A 20,587-nucleotide genomic window follows, 5' to 3' on the forward strand; every position below is an offset into this window, starting at 1 on the left:
TTCAGTGTTCTTTTAGTGCATTCACAGGATCATGCAACCATCTAATTCCAGAATACTCATTAGTAGCTACTCCCCTTTCTCTTCAAAACCTCCCTCCCAACTCTAAGCAACTACTAATCTGCTTTTTGTCTCTATGGATTTGCCTATTGAGGACATTTCATATTAACGGGGTCACACACATGGTCTTTTGTGTCTGGCTTCTTTCACTTAGCATAGTGTTTTCAAGGTTCATCAGTGTCATAGAATATGTCAGTACTTTATTCTTTTTTGCAGCTATATAATATTCCATCTTACTAGATATACCACAGTTGTCCATTCATTCGTTTATGGACATTTGGATTGTGTCACTTATTGGAAACAATAAGTGGATTGTTCTCATTATTGACAATATATTAACTTACTTGCTCAATCCCAGGATACATATAAAGGAGTTGCAGAATTGCTAACCCATACCCCTGTGAAAATCAAACGTACCAACAAGAATACAATATTTGTTTCCAATTCTACCTTTATCCTTGTTATAGTAACCTCACTGTGTCGTGGGAAAGCTCCCTCCAAAGGTTAGGTTCAAATGTTGAAACTACTGATGGAAGACTTTTGGTGTGACTAAAACAAATGTATTATTAAAAAAGGTAAGGAAGCCCCAAGGCAAAAAGTGGGGTGGATGGCTCTTTGGGAGAAAATCCAGAACTGAGAGAGAATGAATAGCACTGCACAGGCATTTTATAGAAAGCAAGTCCCACCAGCACAAGATTTAAAAGAGGCTCTTGTACAATGCAAGATTTTAAGAAGTCAGACGATGCATGGTCTTATGGGATGTGGGGGGTGGGGGTAAGGGGCAAGCCTTGTCAAAATGTTGCAGGAGGTTACAGACACAGGTAGGAAATGAAGTTTAGAGGTTGCTGGCTCAAAATCATACATCATTGGGTGTCCAATTTTTTTCCTGTTGTCTTTATAAAGTATACCATCAAAATACTATAATTTCAGCTACTTATGTTAAGTCTTAAGGTGCCCCCTTTCCCATATGAACACACAAACACTTTGAAGTGGTTACGTCATCCATTTGAAATAAAGTTGGGGTCATCTGTTTCTGTTTCTATTCTGTTTTTCTTGCCTTGCCCCATCCTTGTTGATTTTATTTATTTTTAAGTATGTGAAACATTAACATGGTTCCTAACGTCAGAATCAGACAAAAGTGTATATTCAGAGAAGTATCACTCTTTTATATTTCTTCTACACTTTTTCCATATCCCCTACCAATTTCATTAGTTTCTACTTCCTTTTCATGTTTCTTTTTACACAAATAAGCTGAAACATGTAGATTTAAAAAAAAAAATTTTTTTTAATGTTTTATCTTTGAGAGAGAGACAAAATGCGAGTGGGTTGGGGAAGAGAGAGAGGGAGGCACAGAATCCGAAGCAGGCTCCAGGCTCTGAGCTGTCAGCACAGAGCCTGACACGAGGTTTGAACTCACGAGCTGTGAGATCATGACCTGAGCCGAAGTCGGACGCTCAACCGACTGAGCCACCCCGCCCTTGAAACATGTAGATTTTCTTATTCCACCTTTTGTGCTTGTGTGAATGGTAGCATAGTGTTTTACACTTTGCTTTTTTCACTTAACATTATCTTCTAGAAATCATAAAGGTCTTTCTTACTCTTTTTGGCATCTGCATAGTATTCCACTGTGTGATGTACTTTACTCAAGCACTCTCTTGCATGAGGATTTAGGTTGTTTCCAGTAATTTGAAATCACAGTGCTATAATGAATAACCTTGTGTAAATGTATTTTATTTATTTATTTTTTTTTTAAATTTTGTTTTTACATTTATTCATTTTTGAGAGACAGAGAGAGACAGAGCACAAGCAGGGGAGGGGCAGAGAGAGAGGGAGACACAGAATCCGAAGCAGGCTGCAGGCTCCGAGCTGTCAGCACAGAGCCCCACGTGGGGCTCGAACCCACAAACTGCGAGGCCATGACCCAAGCCGAAGTCGGACGCTCAACCAACTGAGCCACCCAGGCGCCCCGTTTGTATGTATTTTATATTGTTGTAGGTCTGTTTTCAGGATAAACTCCTGGAGACAGGATTGTTTTGTTGGAAGACAAATGCATATGTAGTTTTGTCAGAGATTTCCAAACATCCCTCTGAAAGGATTGTACTATTTTGCAGTCCCACCAGCAGTATATGATAGTGACTCTTTCCCTGCAGCCTTACTGATAGAATGTGATGGCATACTTTTGATTTTCACCATCAGATTGGAGATTTTCATCCATCCATACACTTATTTTTTGTTTACAAGAGAACACTGAAATAAAATAAAAATTAAAAATCAAAAAAGTTATACTAGACACATGCTAAGAAAATAGAGCAGGTGTATCAATATTAATGTCATATAAAATAGAATTCAAGGTGAATAAACGTAACAGGACAAAGAGGGAAACATCACGGTTTTATCCACCAAGAAGATAACATAGTCGTGAGCCCTTAGGCATCTAGTAAGAGAGCTCTAAAATAAATAAGGAAAATCTAATAGAAACGTAAGGAGAAATCACTATCATGCTAGGAGACTTTAGCATATGTATCTTAATGATCAAGAAATCAAGTAGACAAAAACAAAGTCTCTTAATTTGGGTTACCCATAAAACAGACGTTGAAGCAAGGGCTTGGGGTAGGCAGTTTATTTAGGAAATGGTCCCAAGAATCACCTCCAAAGAAAAAGTGCAACTGCTGTGGGCCACAGGAGCCCAATCCTGCTAGGAATTCCCTGAGCACCTGTATAGAACAGGCTTCAGATGGTCTCACCACAGAACAAAGAAGCTAGGACATTTATCCATTGACTTTTGTCCATTTATCCATTGACTTTTGCTTGAGAGTTGTCCCCTATCCCTGGGACATTAACTCCACATACTTTCAGGTTGCACCTGTATGGTTAAGAAGCCTTCTGCAGCTTCCAAGAAAGCAATAGCAGAGAGATGCTATGACTCACACGTAGTGCAGGAAATTGGCAATGACACATTGAGCTTCTCCAATGCTGAGCTAAAATCAGATGGATTCAGCAATCTGGCATGGTAGACCATACCCATCTGCCACAGTAGGGTTGCTGAAGATTTGAATGGTGCCTTGTACACCAGACTTAAAAAATAAACTTTATCACTTTGCAATGGGGAGCCGTTCAAATGTTAAGCCAGAGAATGGCACAGATTGTATTTTCAGTACATAACTCTTATAAAATACAGGATGGTTTGGAGGAGGGTAAGAATGAGGGCAGGCTGGCCAGTTTATTACAACTGTTCAGAAAACGGAGATGAATTGAATTTGACCTAGTATAATGAGAATGGAATAAAGAAGAAAGACCTGTGAGACAATTAGGAGCGTAAAAGACAAGATTTGGGAAGGAGAGTTGGGAGAAGAGATGTTGGATGTAATCAGTTCATCTTAGAACATGGCGAGTTTGGGGTACCTGGGTGGCTCAGTCGGTTGAGTGCCGGACTTCAGCTCAGGTCATGATCTGGCAGTTGGTGAGTTCGAGCCCCACGTGGGGCTCTGTGCTGACAGTTGAGAGCCTGAAGCCTGCTTCAGATTCTGTGTCTCCCTCTCTCTCTGACCCTCCCCTACTCATCCTCTGTCTCTATCTCTGTCTCTCTCTCAAAAATGAACATTAAAAAAATTAAGAAAAAAAAGAATACGTCGAGTTCGTCTTTACAGCATCCTGATGAGGTAGATAGGGAAGATATCATGATGTGACAAATTAAGAAAACTGTGGTCCCTGTATCAGGGTGTGACTTACCCAAAAATATTATTTAGTTTAAGCCTGAGGACTAGAACCCAGGTTTCCAACACACTTCTAGTCTTTTGTTCCCTCATTCCAGTAATTGACACAGGGTATAAATACTACTAAACTATTCTTCTCACTATCCACTTGTAAAGAATATTTTCCCTGTTGCAACACATGACTGCTTCATTAAAAACTGTTTTTTTTTCATCTGAATGTAAAAAAGTTTATACCCTATTATACTCTAAAAGTCGCAAAGGTAAGGTGCCTGAGTGGCTCAGTTGGTTAAGCATCCAACTCTTGGTTTTGGCTCAGGTCATGGTCACAGTTTATGAGTTCGAGCTCCATGTTGGCTTTGCACTGACAGCACAGAACCTGTTTGAGATTCCCTCTCTCCTTCTTTATCTACCTCCCCCCTGACATCTCTCTCTCTCTCTCTCTCAATGAATAAATAAACTTTAAAAAAATGAGGAGTCTAATAGCAATGTGGAAACGGAGAATATTCATTGGGAGCAGTATACCGAGACCATTTTAACAAATAAGAACGTACCTATCTGCCTATTCTCCTCAGGAAAAAAAAAAAAAAAAGACCACTTATTCCATGGATTGCCATATCACTTGCAAACCTTGTACTCCTGTTTGAAATTGTTTCTAAGCCAGTTTATGAGTCATAGAAGGAAAATTAAAAAGAAAATTTATAGTCATACCTCATATACAACTGATGGGAAATTTTTAATTAGTATGCAGCTAGTACTTACAAAAGCTACAGACATGGGAACTGATTCAAAGAAAATGATTAAAGCGCACAATTAATTCTGAGTGAATTAGCAAACACCTAGTCTGGGTCAATGATAAATTGTGTTATAAGAAGTTGGCATAGAACCCAGCTGAGTAATGTGCTTTAGCAAAACTTCATGGTATGATGGTGGGTAAAAAGGGCAACCGAGCTATAAAAATCCTGCGGGTTGACCTTATGTGAGATGAAAAATTCTGAAAGTGACCATAAAGCAAGTAGACTAGGAATTATACCTCTATTTTGCTGAATTTCCCAAGCTCTGGTGATCAGACCAGAGATCAGAAAACAATGAATGGAGTGTTGTACTTAACCTCAGATTGTGATCTTAATGTTCTCATTGTGATGAATGTGCCTTACCGCCAAGGGTTCAAAGCATTTTTGAGCTCTACAGGAGTTACCCCTCCGGATCTCCTTTGGCCACCATGAAAATGTTTTGGAACTGCAAAAAAGGAGATTGTTGCAAAACATTGTGAATGTACTAAAAACGTCACTGCATTGTACACTTTAAAATGGTTAATTTTATGTCAAGTTTACCTGAATTGAAAAAAAAGGGGGTACCAATTCCTGAACATTTATGTTTCAGGCACTTTGCTTGACCTTATCATACAGCACCTCACTCTCTTTTAATAGCCCTGTGAGTCAGACAGTAGGATTTGTGTTTTCAGGAGAAGGAAACTGAGGTTGAGCATTTTGCCCAGGTACTTTATTTTTTTTTTATTTTTTTTTAACGTTTATTTATTTTTGAGACAGAGAGAGACTGATCATGAATGGGGGAGGGTCAGAGAGAGGGAGACACAGAATCTGAAACAGGCTCCAGGCTCTGAGCGGTCAGCACAGAGCCTGACGCGGGACTTGAACTCACGGACCGCGAGATCATGACCTGAGCCGAAGTTGGCCTACTGAGCCAACCAGGTGCCCCGCCCAAGGTACTTTAGTAGAAGAGCAGGGATTCAAACCAAGTCCATCGGATTCCAATTCCCAGGTTTGAACATTAATAGAAGTCCATAAAGGGAGTGGTCAGTCACTTAGATGTCAATCCTTGAAGCAATTTAGCTCCATAAGAAAAGAGGAATATGCCTGTTGAAATTTCCTTTCTTCACCCAGTGTCATGGAAAAAGGAGGATTTGGTTACTGGAACTGGAAAAGAAAGTAGAAACATATTCATAAGGAGCAAAGTAAGAGCCCATTTGTTAGACTAAACTATTACGAAAGGGACTGATAGAAAGACAGACTTGATGCTGAGTGACTGAGCTGTGAGTACAGGGTTCTTTCTAGTTCCCCTGCCTGACAGCCAGGTGGCTCCCAGAGACTGGGGCAAGGCTGAGTCTGCAGTTCTGGACCAAGTGACAGAAGCTGTAAACTGGAACCTAGAAGCTTACTTCTAGAAACCACTTTTCCTTCGATGGCCAGCTCCTAAATTACTCCTATGATGGAAAATCCATACATGCAGCTTTCGATACTTTAGTTCTTTGTGCTTTGTCCCTGTACCCCCTACCCTGGGTATTTGCAGTGTCTGGTGGAACAGGACTATAATATCAGGTGCTTCTGGTGCGCCTGAGTGGCTCTGTCGGTTAAGCATCCTGACTCTTGATTTCGGCTCGGCCATGATCCCATCGTTCATGGGTTTGAGGCTTGTGTCAGGCCCCGTATTGACAGCACAGAGCCTGCTTGGGATTCTCACCTTCTGCCTCTCCCCTGTTCTCTCTCTCTCTCTCTTAAAATAAATATAAAACTATATATATATATATATATATATATATATATATATATATCCTGCCATCTGACATAATCTAATCTAAAAATAGTCAATAAAACTGTGAATTCAAGGAATTACTACTTCTTCATCTTTCAATTTGGAATATAATATTTTTCTTTTTTAAATATGTTTTTAAACTTTTTAAATGTTTATTTATTTTTGAGAGAGAGACAGAGCATGAAAGGAGGAGGGGCAGAGAGAGAGGGAGACACAGAATCCGAAGCAGGCTCCAGGCTCTCAGCTGTCAGCACAGAGCCCAACACGGGGCTCAAACCCACGGACTGTGAGGTCATGACCTGAGCTAAATAAAGTCCGGCACTCAACCAACTGAACCACCCAGTTGCCCCTGAGATGTTTTTAAACTTTTTAAGTAACCTCTACACCTAATGTAGGGCTTGAACTCACAACTCCAAGATCAAGATTAGCACACTCCAACCACTCTACTGAGCCAGTCAGCCGCCCCAATATATTTCTTAAATAAACAGCACAGACATAAAGAACAGGTTGTATCCTAAAACTCCTTCAAAGCAATGGTAGCGCAGAAAGCACATAAAGCTATGGAGACGGGTCTGGATTAAAAATCAGATTCCATTTACGAGCTGTGTAACTTTGAGCAAGTTACCTATCTTGTCTGAGCTGGTTTCTTCCTCTTTAAAACGCAGGTCCTGATCTGCCCAATTGTTGCTACTATGTTGAAACGAGATGTGTCCTTATATATACAACAGTGCCTAATATATAAGTGCTCACTAAATGTTAGTTTCTCTTCCCTCCCCTTTTATAACAATAATCTTAGAAAACCTCTGATTTTGCAGCAAGAACTCATCCAGAAAACAGAGGAAATGGAGTAAGACCTGATAATGCATCTAACTGAGAAAGAGAGAAGCAAGCCCTGACACCCAGGTGCCTGGCTATCAGGCACAATTAGATCTTGGTGTTCTCCTGTTGAACATGAATAATCTTATCGAGCATGAACATCAAGAAAAGCCACTCTGTGACTACAATCTATCAAGGCAAAAAAAAAAAAAAAAAAAGACCGCTGTGTAATCATGTTTGAACCTAGACAAAATAAGAGAACTGTCCAAGCCACACAAATAACTAAACATTCCCTTATCCTAGCTGATATCGGTGACTGATGCTTCTGTGCCAATTACAGCTTTACCCTCGGCCTAGTCTTCCCTTCTTCTAAGTAAGATTTATTAAAATTATTAATCATGAGGTTACTCCCACCTCCTGAGAGCATCGAGTATGGATGCTGCATATCCAGAGAAAAGACTGCATCCTTCAACACTTCCCCAACTCACCTACTGTGGACCCAAATCCTGTATACTGTCTTTTCTTTAAAAAAAATTTTTTTTTAATGTTTATTTATTTTTGAGAGAGAAAGCACAAGCGGAGGAGGGGCAGAGAGAGGAGACACAGAATCTGAAACAGGCTCCAGGCTCTGAGCTGTCAGCACAGAGCCCAATGCGGGGCTCGAACTCACAAACTGTGAGATCATGACCAGAGCCAAAGTCCAACGCTTAACTGACTAAGCCACCCGGGTGCCCCCAAAGTCCTTTCTAAACTCTCTTAATAAGATGTGCCATGGATCCCCATGGTGTGCATTCTCCCTCCCTGTAACAAGCAATAAACCCAACTTACATGATTACAGGTATAAGTCCAGTAGCCTTCGTCTGGAGGGCATTGACATAACTCCAAGGTCTGAACAATCCAAAAACACCTCTTTTTCAGTCTTTCAATACTAGTTCCTCTCCCCGCTTCCCTCAGCACATACTTGTAAAATTACTTATTGCATTTAATCTAAATATTATGAAGCTATATCAGTTAATTTAATCTGTACAGAAGATACTCAGAAGCTTCCTTGAGCTCTGCTTTGGCTTCCCGAACCTTTGCTTATGTAACAGATTAATGTCTGGACTAGCTGTTAAGAAGAGGGCCCAAGATGGGTAACCCTATCTTAACAATTAAATTTAAAGTCATAGCTACTGTTTTCTCAATTACAATAGTACTTTCTGATCAATAGTTCATTTCCATTGTGTATCTAATACACAAACCCCCTTTTTCATAGTAGTCAAGAAATTTTTGTGAATGTTTTATGTAAATTTCAGTGTTGGCTAGTGTAAAACTGTCATGATATCCACTATGTACTCATATTTAGAGGAAATGATATAATCAACATAGATCAGGGAAGGGATAAAAGTGAATAAAATGAAAGAAATTGTGAGGACCAAATGGGAAGTAAAAACTAGAAGCCCGGTAAGATCCCCATAAGTTTAAGCGTTAGCAGTGTCTTTGGGCTCATGTAAGGTGAATTAGGGCATATAGACCATTTTGCCTGAACTGTGACACAACAGAAGGCTACTGAGAGGCGAAAAAAACTAATGTTAATTGAAAGTCTACCATGTACCAAGCTCTGGGCTTCATATAACTTCATCCTGTTTAGTTCTTACAACAACACCTTGGACTACATTATGATTCCCACTATACAGGTACTATTCAGAGAAGTTAAGGTCACACAGCTGATTAAGTGACAGTGGTCAAATTTTGCGGGTGTCTTCCTTTCCCCAGGTTAATTTCTTTTTTTTTTTTTTTTTTAACATTTACTTATTTGGAGAGAGAGAAAGAGTAGACAGGGTAGGGACAGAGAGACAGGGAGAGAGAGAATCTCAAGCAGACCCTGTGCTATCAGCTCGGAGTCAAAGGCAGGGCTTGATTTCACAAACCATGAGATTGTGACCTGAGCCAAAATCAAGAGTCTGGTGCTTCGGGGCACCTGGGTGGCTCAGTCAGTTAAGTGTCTGACTTCGGCTCAGGTCATCATCTCACAGTTTGTGGGTTTGAGCCCCACATCAGGCTCTGTGCTGAACGCTTGCTCAGAGCCTGGAGCCTGCTTCGGATTCTGTGTCTCCTCTCTGCCCCTCCTCTGCTCATGCTCTCATTCTGTCTCTCAAAAATAAATAAATGTAAATAAAAAAATTTTTTTAAAGAGTCTGATGCTTAACTTACTGAGCCACCCAGGCACCCCTCCACAGAGGTTAATGTTTTAATACAATGTTACTCCTTGAAATTACAGTCTTTAGACTCACGAAATTCATAATCTAATGTGGAAGACAAAGAAGGATGACAAAATTAGCAAATGGCTAATTAAAATAATCGAGTTCAAACATGGCTTAGAAGGGGCACTTGGCTGGCTCAAAGGAGCGTGTGACTCTTGATCTCGGAGTCGTGAGCTTGAGCCCCACGTTGGGTTTAGAGATTACTTAAATAAAAAAACACTTAAATAAGAAATGAAAACAAACAAACATGGTTTAGTAGTAGAACCATAGTATATTCATAGGAAGAGAATCCAGACTTTTCTGAATCAGGTAGAAAAATAGTTGAGCTAGGAAGGGCTACTTTCTGAGATTCAACTGAAAATATAGAGCTAAGGAAATTTCTAAATAAAGTATCTCCTGTGCAGACACTGATGTTTTGCTAGCTCATCAGCTTTTCTTCCTGACTCTTCTTTTTACTAGTTCAAAACTAAGTATGATACTTCTTGTTACATATTGCCATTATATAACGAATTTACAGTATCATCAGGAAATAGTTCTTCCTATCTCTCTACAATTCTGACATTGATTTCCTCATTTCAAAATTGCTTACATAGGCACATATATGAGTATTTTAAAGTTGTTTGCATATGCATTTATACATCTTCCATATGCTGAATTATTGTCCTTATTTCATTGGATATAAACTCTGTTTGCCATGATGCTCCCTTTTTTTTTTTAGCAGCTCAATTGGACTATAATCCACATACCATACATTGTAGCCATTTAAATTGTATAATTCAGGGGCGACTGGGTGGCTCAGTCTGTTAAGCGTTGGACTCTTGGTCTCAGCTCAGGTCATGATCTCACGGTGCGTGAGACTGAGCCCCACACGGGGCTTGGGATTCTCTCTCTACCTGCCCCCCCCTTGCTCTCTTCAAAATAAATGAATAAACTTTTTAAAAAATTGTATAATTCAATGTTTTTAGATGTTTAGAGGGTTGTACCTTGGGTGGACCTTGAAAACATTGTGCCAGTCACAGAAGACCACATACTGATTGCCAAATAACACTCCATTTCCCCCTACCTTTTGCTTGCTAATAGAGCCCTGATTTTGATCATGTCATATACGACACACTTGTAGTAGGTCACATCACACATGGTCAATCTTGATTAATCCAAGCTAGGAATTTTCACATCCAGGCTGTGACCCATTAGTGAGTCATCAAATCAACATAAAAGTCACAGTCAATATGTTTCTTATTGTGGTAAAAAAAAACCCCACATAATATAAAATTAACCATTTTAACGATTTTCAGGAAAATGGTATCTTAGTATTTACTGTATGCAACAGATCTCCAGGTCTTTTTCATCTGGCAAAACTGAAACTCTATACCTACTAAACAACAACTCTCCATTTCCCCCTTCACCCACCCCCTGGCACCCACCATTCTACCTTCTGTTTCCAGGAACTCGACCACTTTAGATACCCTATATCAGTGGAATCATGCAGTATTTGTCTTTTTGTAACTGGTTTCTTTCACTTAGCGTAATGTCTTCATGGTTCATCCATGTTGTAGCATGACAGGATTGCCTTCTTTTTTAAGGCTGAATAATATTTCATTGTATGTATATACCACATGTTCTTTTTCCATTCATCCTTTGATGGTCAGTTAGGCTTCTGCTCTTTCTTGGCTGTTGTGAATAATGCAATAGTCATTGGTGTAAAAATACCTCTTTGAGATCCTGTTTTCAATTCTTTTAGACGTATACCCAGATGTGATATTCCTGGCTCATACGGAAATTCTATTTTTTTAAAAATTTTTTGAGGAAACTGCATTCTATTTTCCACCGTGGCTGCACCATTTTACATTCCCATTGACAGTGCAAAAGGGTTCTAATTTCTCTACAGCCTTATCAAGGCTTGTTGTTTTCTGTTTTATTTATTTTTGATAGTGGTCATCCCAATGGGTATGAGGGGGTATCTCATTGTGGGTTTTCTTTAACGTTTATTTATTTTTAAGAGACAGAGAGAAACAGAGTGTGAGCCATGGAGAGGCAGAGAGAGAGGGAGACACAGAATCCGAAGAAGGCTCCAGGGTCTGAGATGTCAGCATAGAGCCTGATGTGGGGCTCGAACTCACGAACCACAAGATCATGACCCAAGCTGAAGTCAGAGGCTTAACTGACTGAGCCACCCAGGCGCCCCTTTCATTGTGTTTTTGATTTGTATTTCCCTGATGATTAGCGAAGTTGTGCATCTTCCCATATCCTTGTTGGCTATGTATATATCTTCCTTGTATATATCCTCAGTTCAAACCTTTGCCCATTTTTGAAATCAGTTTGTTTGCTTTGTTGTTGTTGTTGAATTATAGGAATTCTTCATATATTCTAGATGTTAACCCATTATGAGAAACATAGTTTGCAAATATTTTCTCCCTTTCATATGCTGCCTTTTCACTTTGTTGATTGTTTCCTTTGTTGCACAGAAGTTTGTAAGTTCGATGTAGGGCCTTTTGGATATTTTTGCTTTTGTTGTCCCTGTTTCTGATGTCATATCCAAGAAATGATTGCCAAATTCACTGTCAAAAAGGTTTTCCATTGTGTTTTCTTACGGGGGTTTTATAGTTTCAGGTCTTACATTTAGTTTAGGTCTTTATTCCATTTTGAGTTAATTTTTGTATATGATATATAAGATAAGGATCTGACTTCATTCATTTGCGTGTGGATATCTAGTTTTCCCAGGACCACTTGTTGAAGACACTATTTTCCCATTATGTATTTTTGGTGTCCTTGTAAAAGTTCACTTGACTATATATGTGAAGGCTTATTTCTGCACACTCTATTCTGTTCCATCAGTCAACATGTCTGTCTTTATGCCAGTACCATATTGTTTTGATTACCAAGGCCTTATAATATGCTTTTGAAATCAGAAAGTGTGAGGCCTCCAGCTTTGTTCTTCTTCGTCAAGATTATTTGGGCTATTCAGGGTCCTTTAAGATTACATACATTACGAATTTTAGGATGATTTTTTTCTATTTATGCCAAAAATGCCACTGGGATTGATAAGGTCAGCATTGAATCTGTAAATGACTTTAGGTAGTATTTATGTTTTAACAATATAAAGTCTTCCAATCCACGAACATAGGATGTTTTTCCATTTCTTTGTGTCTTCTTTAAATTTCTTTCAGCAATGTTTTGTAGTTTTCAGTGTACAAGGCTTTTGACTCCATAGGTAAGTTTACTCCTAAGTATTTTGTTCCTTTTGACGTTATTGTAGATAGGATTGTTTTCTTAATTTCCTATTCAGCTTGTTCAATGTTAGTATACAGATCTGTAACTGATTAGTATATAGATATGTAACTGATTTTTGTGTGCTGATTTTGTGTCTTGCAGCTTTACTTAATTTGTCTATAGTTCTAACAGTATGTGTGTGTGTGTGTGTGTGTGTGTGTGTGTGTGTGTGTGTGTAGTCTTCAGATTTCCTACATATAAGATCATATGGTCTGTGAACAAGAAGAATTTTAACTTCTTCCTTTCCAGTTTGGTTGCCTTTTATTTCTCTGTCTTGCCTAATTGCTCTATCTAGGATTTCCAATATTGTGTTTAATAGAAGTGGCAAGAATGGGCATCCTTCTCTTGTTCTTGATCTTAAAAGAGGAAGATCTTTCAGTCTTTTTTTATACTATTGAGTGGGATCTTACCTGTAAGCTTTTCTTATGTCCTTTATTATGATAAAGTAGTTTCCTTCTATTCTCAGCCTGGTTTGTTGAGCTTTTATCTTGAAAAGTTGTCGACTTTTGTCAAATGCTTTCTCTGCACACTTTGAGATTAACATGTGATTTTTATCTTTTGTTCTGTTAATATAGTGTATTACATTGGTGAATTTTCATATGTTGAATCATCCTTGTATCACAGGGATAGATCCCACTTGGTCGTGAACTCTGATCCTTTGAATCTGCTTTTGAATTTGTTTAGCCAGTACTTTGTTGAGGATTTTTGCATCAATATTCATCAGGGATATAGATCTGTAGTTTTCTTTTAGTATCTCTGTCTGGCTTTGGCATCAGGCTAATGCTGGCCTCAAAACAATGAGTTTGTAACTCTTCCCTCTTCTTCAATTTTTTGGAAGGGTTATTGTCGGCATTTTTAAATTAAAGAAATAGAATATCATAAATAACATAAAAGCATATTATGTGCATCAAAGTTAAGAGGTATTTTATGAAGCTTTATGTGTGTGAGTGCATGTGTGTATGTACGTACACATGTTATGTAATAACATGTAAATTGGGTTCTTACTGTGGGTTCTGGTTTTAAAAGGTTAAAATTCAGTGGTATAAGCCACTCAGAGTAATGTCATTTCCCTTGCCAGAGGTGGGCATAGGTTAGCGAGCAAGTTCTGGGCCATGAGATATAGAGAAGTTATATATTTTATGTTTATGGTTATAAAAGAACATAAGGAACAGAACATTCTTTTACTCTCTTCCAAACTGTAGACATTTTTTGGTGAATAGGTGATATCTGAGGCTATTGCATGCATCTTGTGACTACATGGGGAGTAACCAACTTACTAAGGATAGCAGATTGGAAAAACCCAATGAACCTAAGTTCTAATAACATTATTGAGTCAAGTAACCACTCCTGAAACTGCCCTACCTTCCAGATTTCCTGTTATGTAAGATGAAATTAATGTGTTTCTTTACTATTTAGACACTTTTCATTAAATTTTTTTAAAGTTTATTTATTTTTGAGAGAGAGAGAGAGAGACCATGAGTGAGGGAAAGGTAGAGAGAGAGGGAGGCACAGAATCCGAAGCAGGCTCCAGGCTCCGTGCTATCAGCACAGAGCCTGATGTGGGGCTTGAACTTGTGAATTGGGAGATCATGACCTGAGCCGAAGTTAGACGTTTTACTGACTGAGTCACTCAGACGCCCCAGACACTTTTCATTAGATCTTCTGTAACTTCTGTTTAAATTCTGATAAGTGTGTCAAGGATGAAGCTAGTTTATGCTTCTTTATATTGCCTGCATCACTTTGTACATATTTGGTGGCCAGGAAAGTTTTGACAATCTGATGATCTTATTATGATCAAGAGTAGTGTGTCTCTAGAATTTCACCATATCTTTAAAAAGATTTTTTTTAATGTTTATTTTTGAGAGAGACAGAGTGCGTGCACAGGGCAAGGAGGGCAGAGAGAGCAGGAGGCACAGAATCCAAAGCAGGCTCCAGGCTCCGAGCTGTCAGCACAGAGCCCGACACGAGGCTCAAACTCACAAACTGAGATCACGACCTAAGCCGAAGTTGGACACTTAGCCCACTGAGCCGTAAGCTAAAACTGAATCAAAATGATCAAGGATATACCAACTCCCAAGCATCATTGAAAGCAAATATAAAATACCTGTGACAGTCTGTATCCTAAAAGTAATCTTAATCTCTTCTGCAAAACCAAAAGGGCTCGATTTTTAACCAGTATACCCAGTGTCTAGAACCAGTTCCTGGCATTAGTAGGTGCCAATTATTTGTTCAATTAATTAAATGAGTATAATAAAGCTACTTAACACATGAAATCAGATAATAGTAGAGGTAATGTCACAAAGTGGCGCATGATCAATTGCCAAATGCATAGTACAGATAAGTGTGTGACCTTCCCACTCTTTCCTGTTTTCATCATTTGCATTTATATTTTCTCTAAAACACTTTACGAGTTTTTTCAATATGCACATTGATTTGCTTGCTCTTATGTGCTTAGCAAATTGAAAAACAGGCAAGGTTTTTAAGCTGAAAGTTATATAAATCATTAATCTATGATAACCCTTCATTTTATAAGGAAAGAAATTAAGTCCTAGAGGGATTTAATGCTTTTTCCAGGTGGAAATGCTGATCTATTAATATTGAATTAATCGTTGAAGTGGCCAAGACTATAAGGGTATCTTCCTCTTTCAACAACATTTTTTACATCGCTAAAAAATAATATCTACAGTTAATGGCAAAGTTCTATAACTCAATAGGCAATGCCAATTAATAAACTATGGGTATAGAACAATCAGACAATTACAGATCAATAGAATAGATACAAAGTTCAATCTTGTTCATTTTAAGACACAATGCATATTGAGTTCCTTCTTCAGGGCCCTGATTCCAGTCTGTTATTTGTCTAGGGTTTCTTTTTCTGCCTCAGGATTCTGTAATCTTGCTCTCTTTCTTTGTGCTAAACTACATCTGAACTACATTTTATCAGTTTGATTCTTTTCTAGACTTTAGACCATTATTTTAGCACGTGCTCTTCTTGCCTTTGTTAATCATGGATTTCTTCTGACTGAATTGTTACCTTAGAAGTGTGGTTAAGAGCATATACTCCAGGGTGCCTGGATGGTTCGGCTGGTTAAGCATCCAACTTCAGCTCAGGTCACGATCTCGCGGTGAGTTTGAGCCCCACATCGGGCTCTGTGCCGACAACTCAGAGCCTGGAGCCTGCTTCAGATTCTGAGTCTCGCTGTCTCTCTGCCCCTCCCCTGCTTGTGCTCTGTCTCTCTCTGTCTCAAACATAAATAAAAAACATAAATAAGAATTTTTTTTTTAAAAAGAGCATATACTCTGGAGATCCCAAAAGTCAACTTTGTATGGTGACAGATAACTAGACTTACTGTAATCACTTTGCAATTATACAAATATTGAATGGTTATGTTGTACACCTGAAACCAATCTAATATTGTATGTCAATTATACTTCAATATTTTTTTTAAAGAGCATGTACTTTGGGACCAGACTGCCTGACTTCATATTCCCAGCTTTAAAGGTTATTAGCCATATGATTCTGGTTAATAGTCTAAACCTCTCTGTCACTCATTTTCTTCATCTGTAAAATGGGGATACTAATGGTTGTGAGGGTTAAACATGTCAAACTTTGAAAATAATACTTCCGGGGATGCCTGGGTGGCTCAGTCCATTAAGCGTCGACTTCGCTCAGGTCATGATCTCATGGTTCGAGGGTTCGAGCCCCGTGTCAGGCTATGTGCTGAGAGCTCAGAGCCTGGAGCCTGCTTCCGATTCTGTGTCTCCCTCTCTCTCTGCTCCTCCTCCACTCATGCTCTGTCTCTCTCTCTCAAAAAATAAATAAACATTAAAAAAATAATAAAAATAAAAAAATCAGTTGCATTTATTTAAAAAAAGGAAAATAATACTTCCAGTTATTTTACCAGCAAAAATGAATTTATTAGGGAATAGAATATTGTGATTCTGGACAAGTAAGCTATGGCAAAACCATAGGCAAACTCGGAGAACCAAGTAGAGGAAACCTATTTTACAGAGGAAAGGGGGGAATTGGGAAGGACTTTTATAAACGAATAGCCCATTGGAGTAAACTGGGAGTTTGAAGGATAGTGGCTTTTCATTGGCTGAATTGTGACTGTCTCTTATTGGCTGAGCTGTTTCCAGGGAAGGGGAAACCTTTCTTCCAGGGAAGGGGAAACCTTTCTTCCTTCTGCTGGGGTAGTAAGGTAGTAGCTAAAGTAGTATTGATTTGCAAGGTATGTCTCTTCCTATTGGATCTGCAATTGAGAGTGATAGGGTGTGAGAGTTCTGCTGGCTTCCCAATCCTATTCCTGATGAGGTGTCCCTTATTAATTTTCACAAGTCAAATAATATTTGTTCTATATAAATATTTGCTGCTATTATTTTCACTACTACAGCTGACCCTTGAACAACAGGGTTAGGGTTAGGGGTGCTGACTCCTCATCCTAGTTGAAAATCTGCATATAGGGGTGCCTGGGTGGCTCAGTCGATTGAGTGTCCAACTCTTGATTTCCGTTCAGGTCATGATCTCACAGTTGTGGGACTGAGCCCCATGTCAGGCTCCTCGCTGAGTGTGGAGCCTGCTTGAGATTCTCTTTCTCTCCCTCTGCTCCTCTCTTCTGCTTGTGCGCTCTCTCTCTCTCTCTCTCTCTCTCTCTCTCTCTCTCTCAAAACAAAAAATTAAATTAAATTAAAACAAAGGAAATCTGCATATAACCTTTAGCTCCTCAAAGCTTAACTACTGATAGCCTACTGTTGACTAGTAGCCTCACTGATAACATCAATAGTCGATGAACATATATTTTGTACGTTATATGTATCATATACTATATTCTCATGTTAAAGTAAGTTAGAGAAAAGAAAATGTTATTAAGAAAATTATAAGGGGGGGCACCTGGGTGGCTCAGTTGGTTGACCACTCAACTTTGGCTCAGGTCATAATTTCAGGGTTTGTGAGTTCGAGCCCCACATCCGGCTTTGCACGGATAGCACAGAGCGTGCTTCAGATTCTCTGTCTCCCTCTCTCTGTGCCCCTACCCTGCTCGCGCTCCACCTGTCTCTCTTTCTCTCTGAAAAATAAAAAATAAAAAATTTAAACAATTTTAAAAAAGAAAATTATAAGGAAGAGAAAATACATTTACAGTACTGTGCTATCAAAAACATCTGTATAGAACCATGTGGTGGGCAAGGAGCAATGTGGCCACCAAGTCACCTGGAGAGAAGCAGCCCAGGGGCCTTTGGTGCCCTGCTCCCACCTGGCTGCCAAGGCCCCACGCCATGCCTCTCAGGCCAGGCCAGGGGTGGGAGCCAGGCCACAGCAAGGCAGCCCTCAGCCATGGCCAAGCTGGACCTGAGTGATCGGCGGGAGTGCTGAGAGGTGTTCCAGAAGCAGCAGAGACTCCCCGTCTAGGGTACAACCCGGCCATTGGTGGACCCCTTGGCACACCAAGGCCTGGTGAAACACACAGGAGGCTGCCACTATGGAGCAGTTCACTTTGAACTTTGGGCCTCAGAAGACTCGCACATCTTCACAACTGCAACTTTTGCCAGAAGCAGCAGAATAAACCCTTGATAGCACTGGCTTCTCCCTTCAAGCTCCTGAACATTCAGAGATTTGACACTCCCCACTCAAACCCTAGAGGCTCTGGAATGATTCCACACTGCCTGGGTGAGGGCACTGTGTGGAGAGCGTGGGCATTGAGTGCGTAATATACATATATATATGTATATATATATATATGTACATATACATATACATACATATACATATATGTGTATATATATGTACATATACATACATATACATATATGTATATATATACATACACACACACATATATATATATATATATATATATATATATATATATAATCAGATTGTGTGTGTGTGCTGAGTTGTATAAGTTCTTTATGTATTTTGGATATGAACCCCCTACCAGATATATCATTTACGAACCCATTCAGTAGGTTGCCTTTTTGTTTTGTTGATGGTTTCCTTCACTGTGTAAAAGCTTTTTATTTTTATGTAGTCCAGTAGTTCATTTTTGCTCGTTTCCCTTGCCTGAGGAGATGTATCTAGGAAAATGTAGCTACAACAGATGTCAAAGAAATTACTGTCTGAGTTCTTTTCTAGGATTTTTATGGTTTCAAGTCTCACATACAGGTCTTTAATCCATTTTGAGTTTATTTTTGTGTATGGTGTTAGAAAGTGGTCCACTTTCATTCTTTTGCATTTAGCTGTCCAATTTCCCCAGCACCACTTATTGAAGAGACTGTCTGTTCACCATTGTATATTCTTGCCTCCTTTGTCATAGAGTAATTGGCCGTATAAGCATGGCTTTATTTCTGTGCTCTCTATTCTTTTTCATTAATCTATGTATCTATTTTGGGGGCACCTGGGTGGCTCAGTCGGTTAAATGTCCGACTCTTGGTTTCAGCTCAGGTCATGGTCTCGTGGTTTGTGAGTTTGAGCCCCACATCGACCTCTGTGCTGACAGTGCGGATCCTGCTTGACATTCCCTGTCTCCCTCTTTCTCTCTCTGCCCCTGCCTCGCTCACTCTCTCTGTCTCTCTCTCAAAAATAAATAAATAAACTTTAAAAATTAAAAAATATATATATCTATGTGTCTTTTTGTGCCAGTACTGCTTTGGTTACTACAGTTTTGTAGTAGATCTTGAAATCTAGAACTGTGGTACCTCTAGCTCTGTTTTTATTTTTCAAGATTACCTTGGCTACTTGGGGTCTTTTGTGTTTTATGGATTGCCCTGCCTTAAACGGCAGTTGAAGTCACCTTATTCCTTATTTTGAAAGACTTAACCTGTAAGTATTCTGAAATGGTACTGTTTATGGAATAATTACTACATGCTTGTGTTGCAATAAACCATTTTTATTTTTAAAATCTTGAGAGGTTTGGGGCGCTGGGTGGCTCAATCGGTTGGGTGTCCGACTTCGGCTCAGGTCATGATCTCACAGCTCGTGAGTTCGAGCCCCACCTCGGGCTCTGGGCTGACAGCTCAGAGCCTGGAGCCTGCTTCAGATTCTGTGTCACCCTCTCTCTCTCTCTCTACCCTCCTCCGCTCATGCTCTGTCTCTGTCTGTCTCAAAAATAAATGAACATTAAAAAAAAATCTTGAGAGGTTCACAAAAGCACTGAAAGGAAAGCCACTTGAACTTTGTGGGGAGTGTAAAGCTTCTTGAGTTTGCCAAGACATCCTGCATCAGACCATGAGCTGTGCACAGAATGTCAAGTGTTGATCTACCATATCCCCGAGAGCCTCCTGAAAGTGACAGACATTCCAAAGACTGCATCAGCAAAAAATACAATTTTTCAAGGAAAAAAATGTATCCTTGGTTTATTATAACACAGCTTCCTGGTGGCATGCAATTCACCGCAGCTGGTATTTACTCAGCATTGCCAGGTGAATCCTGTGGAATGGAGGGGACTTCTACCCCCTGAGCTCAGCTATTTCCTGCTTTCTTGAGTCTTTTTCATTCTGTATTCATGTATTTCCTCTTCGCTGCTAAATGGATGAAGTGGCACCTTCATCTACGTGCTAAGCAAACTATTAATGAGGAAGAGCATATGGCCTATCTCTCTGAAAACAGCATAGGAGGTATCAGGCTGGCAGGAGAACATGCACTTATGAGCCCATACTTTCTGGAATGTGACACATTTGGGCCTGCAGTACTGCTGTGCCACTTATTCACTGGATGATCTTGGGCAGATGACTTACCATTTCTGATCCTTTGCTTTCTCATTTTCAAAATGGGAATAATGATAGTACCTATCTCATAAGGCTATCCTAAAAATCCACTGAGATCATTCATGCTAAATTTCCTTAGGAGTGCCTGGCACCTGGTGGCCCTGTAGGGTACTATCTGTAAACTTCTTCTTCTTTTTTTTTTTTTTTTTTTAATTTTTTAACATTTATTTTTGACAG

Source organism: Acinonyx jubatus, chromosome X (assembly GCF_027475565.1).
Source record: "Acinonyx jubatus isolate Ajub_Pintada_27869175 chromosome X, VMU_Ajub_asm_v1.0, whole genome shotgun sequence".
Classification (NCBI taxonomy): domain Eukaryota; kingdom Metazoa; phylum Chordata; class Mammalia; order Carnivora; family Felidae; genus Acinonyx; species Acinonyx jubatus.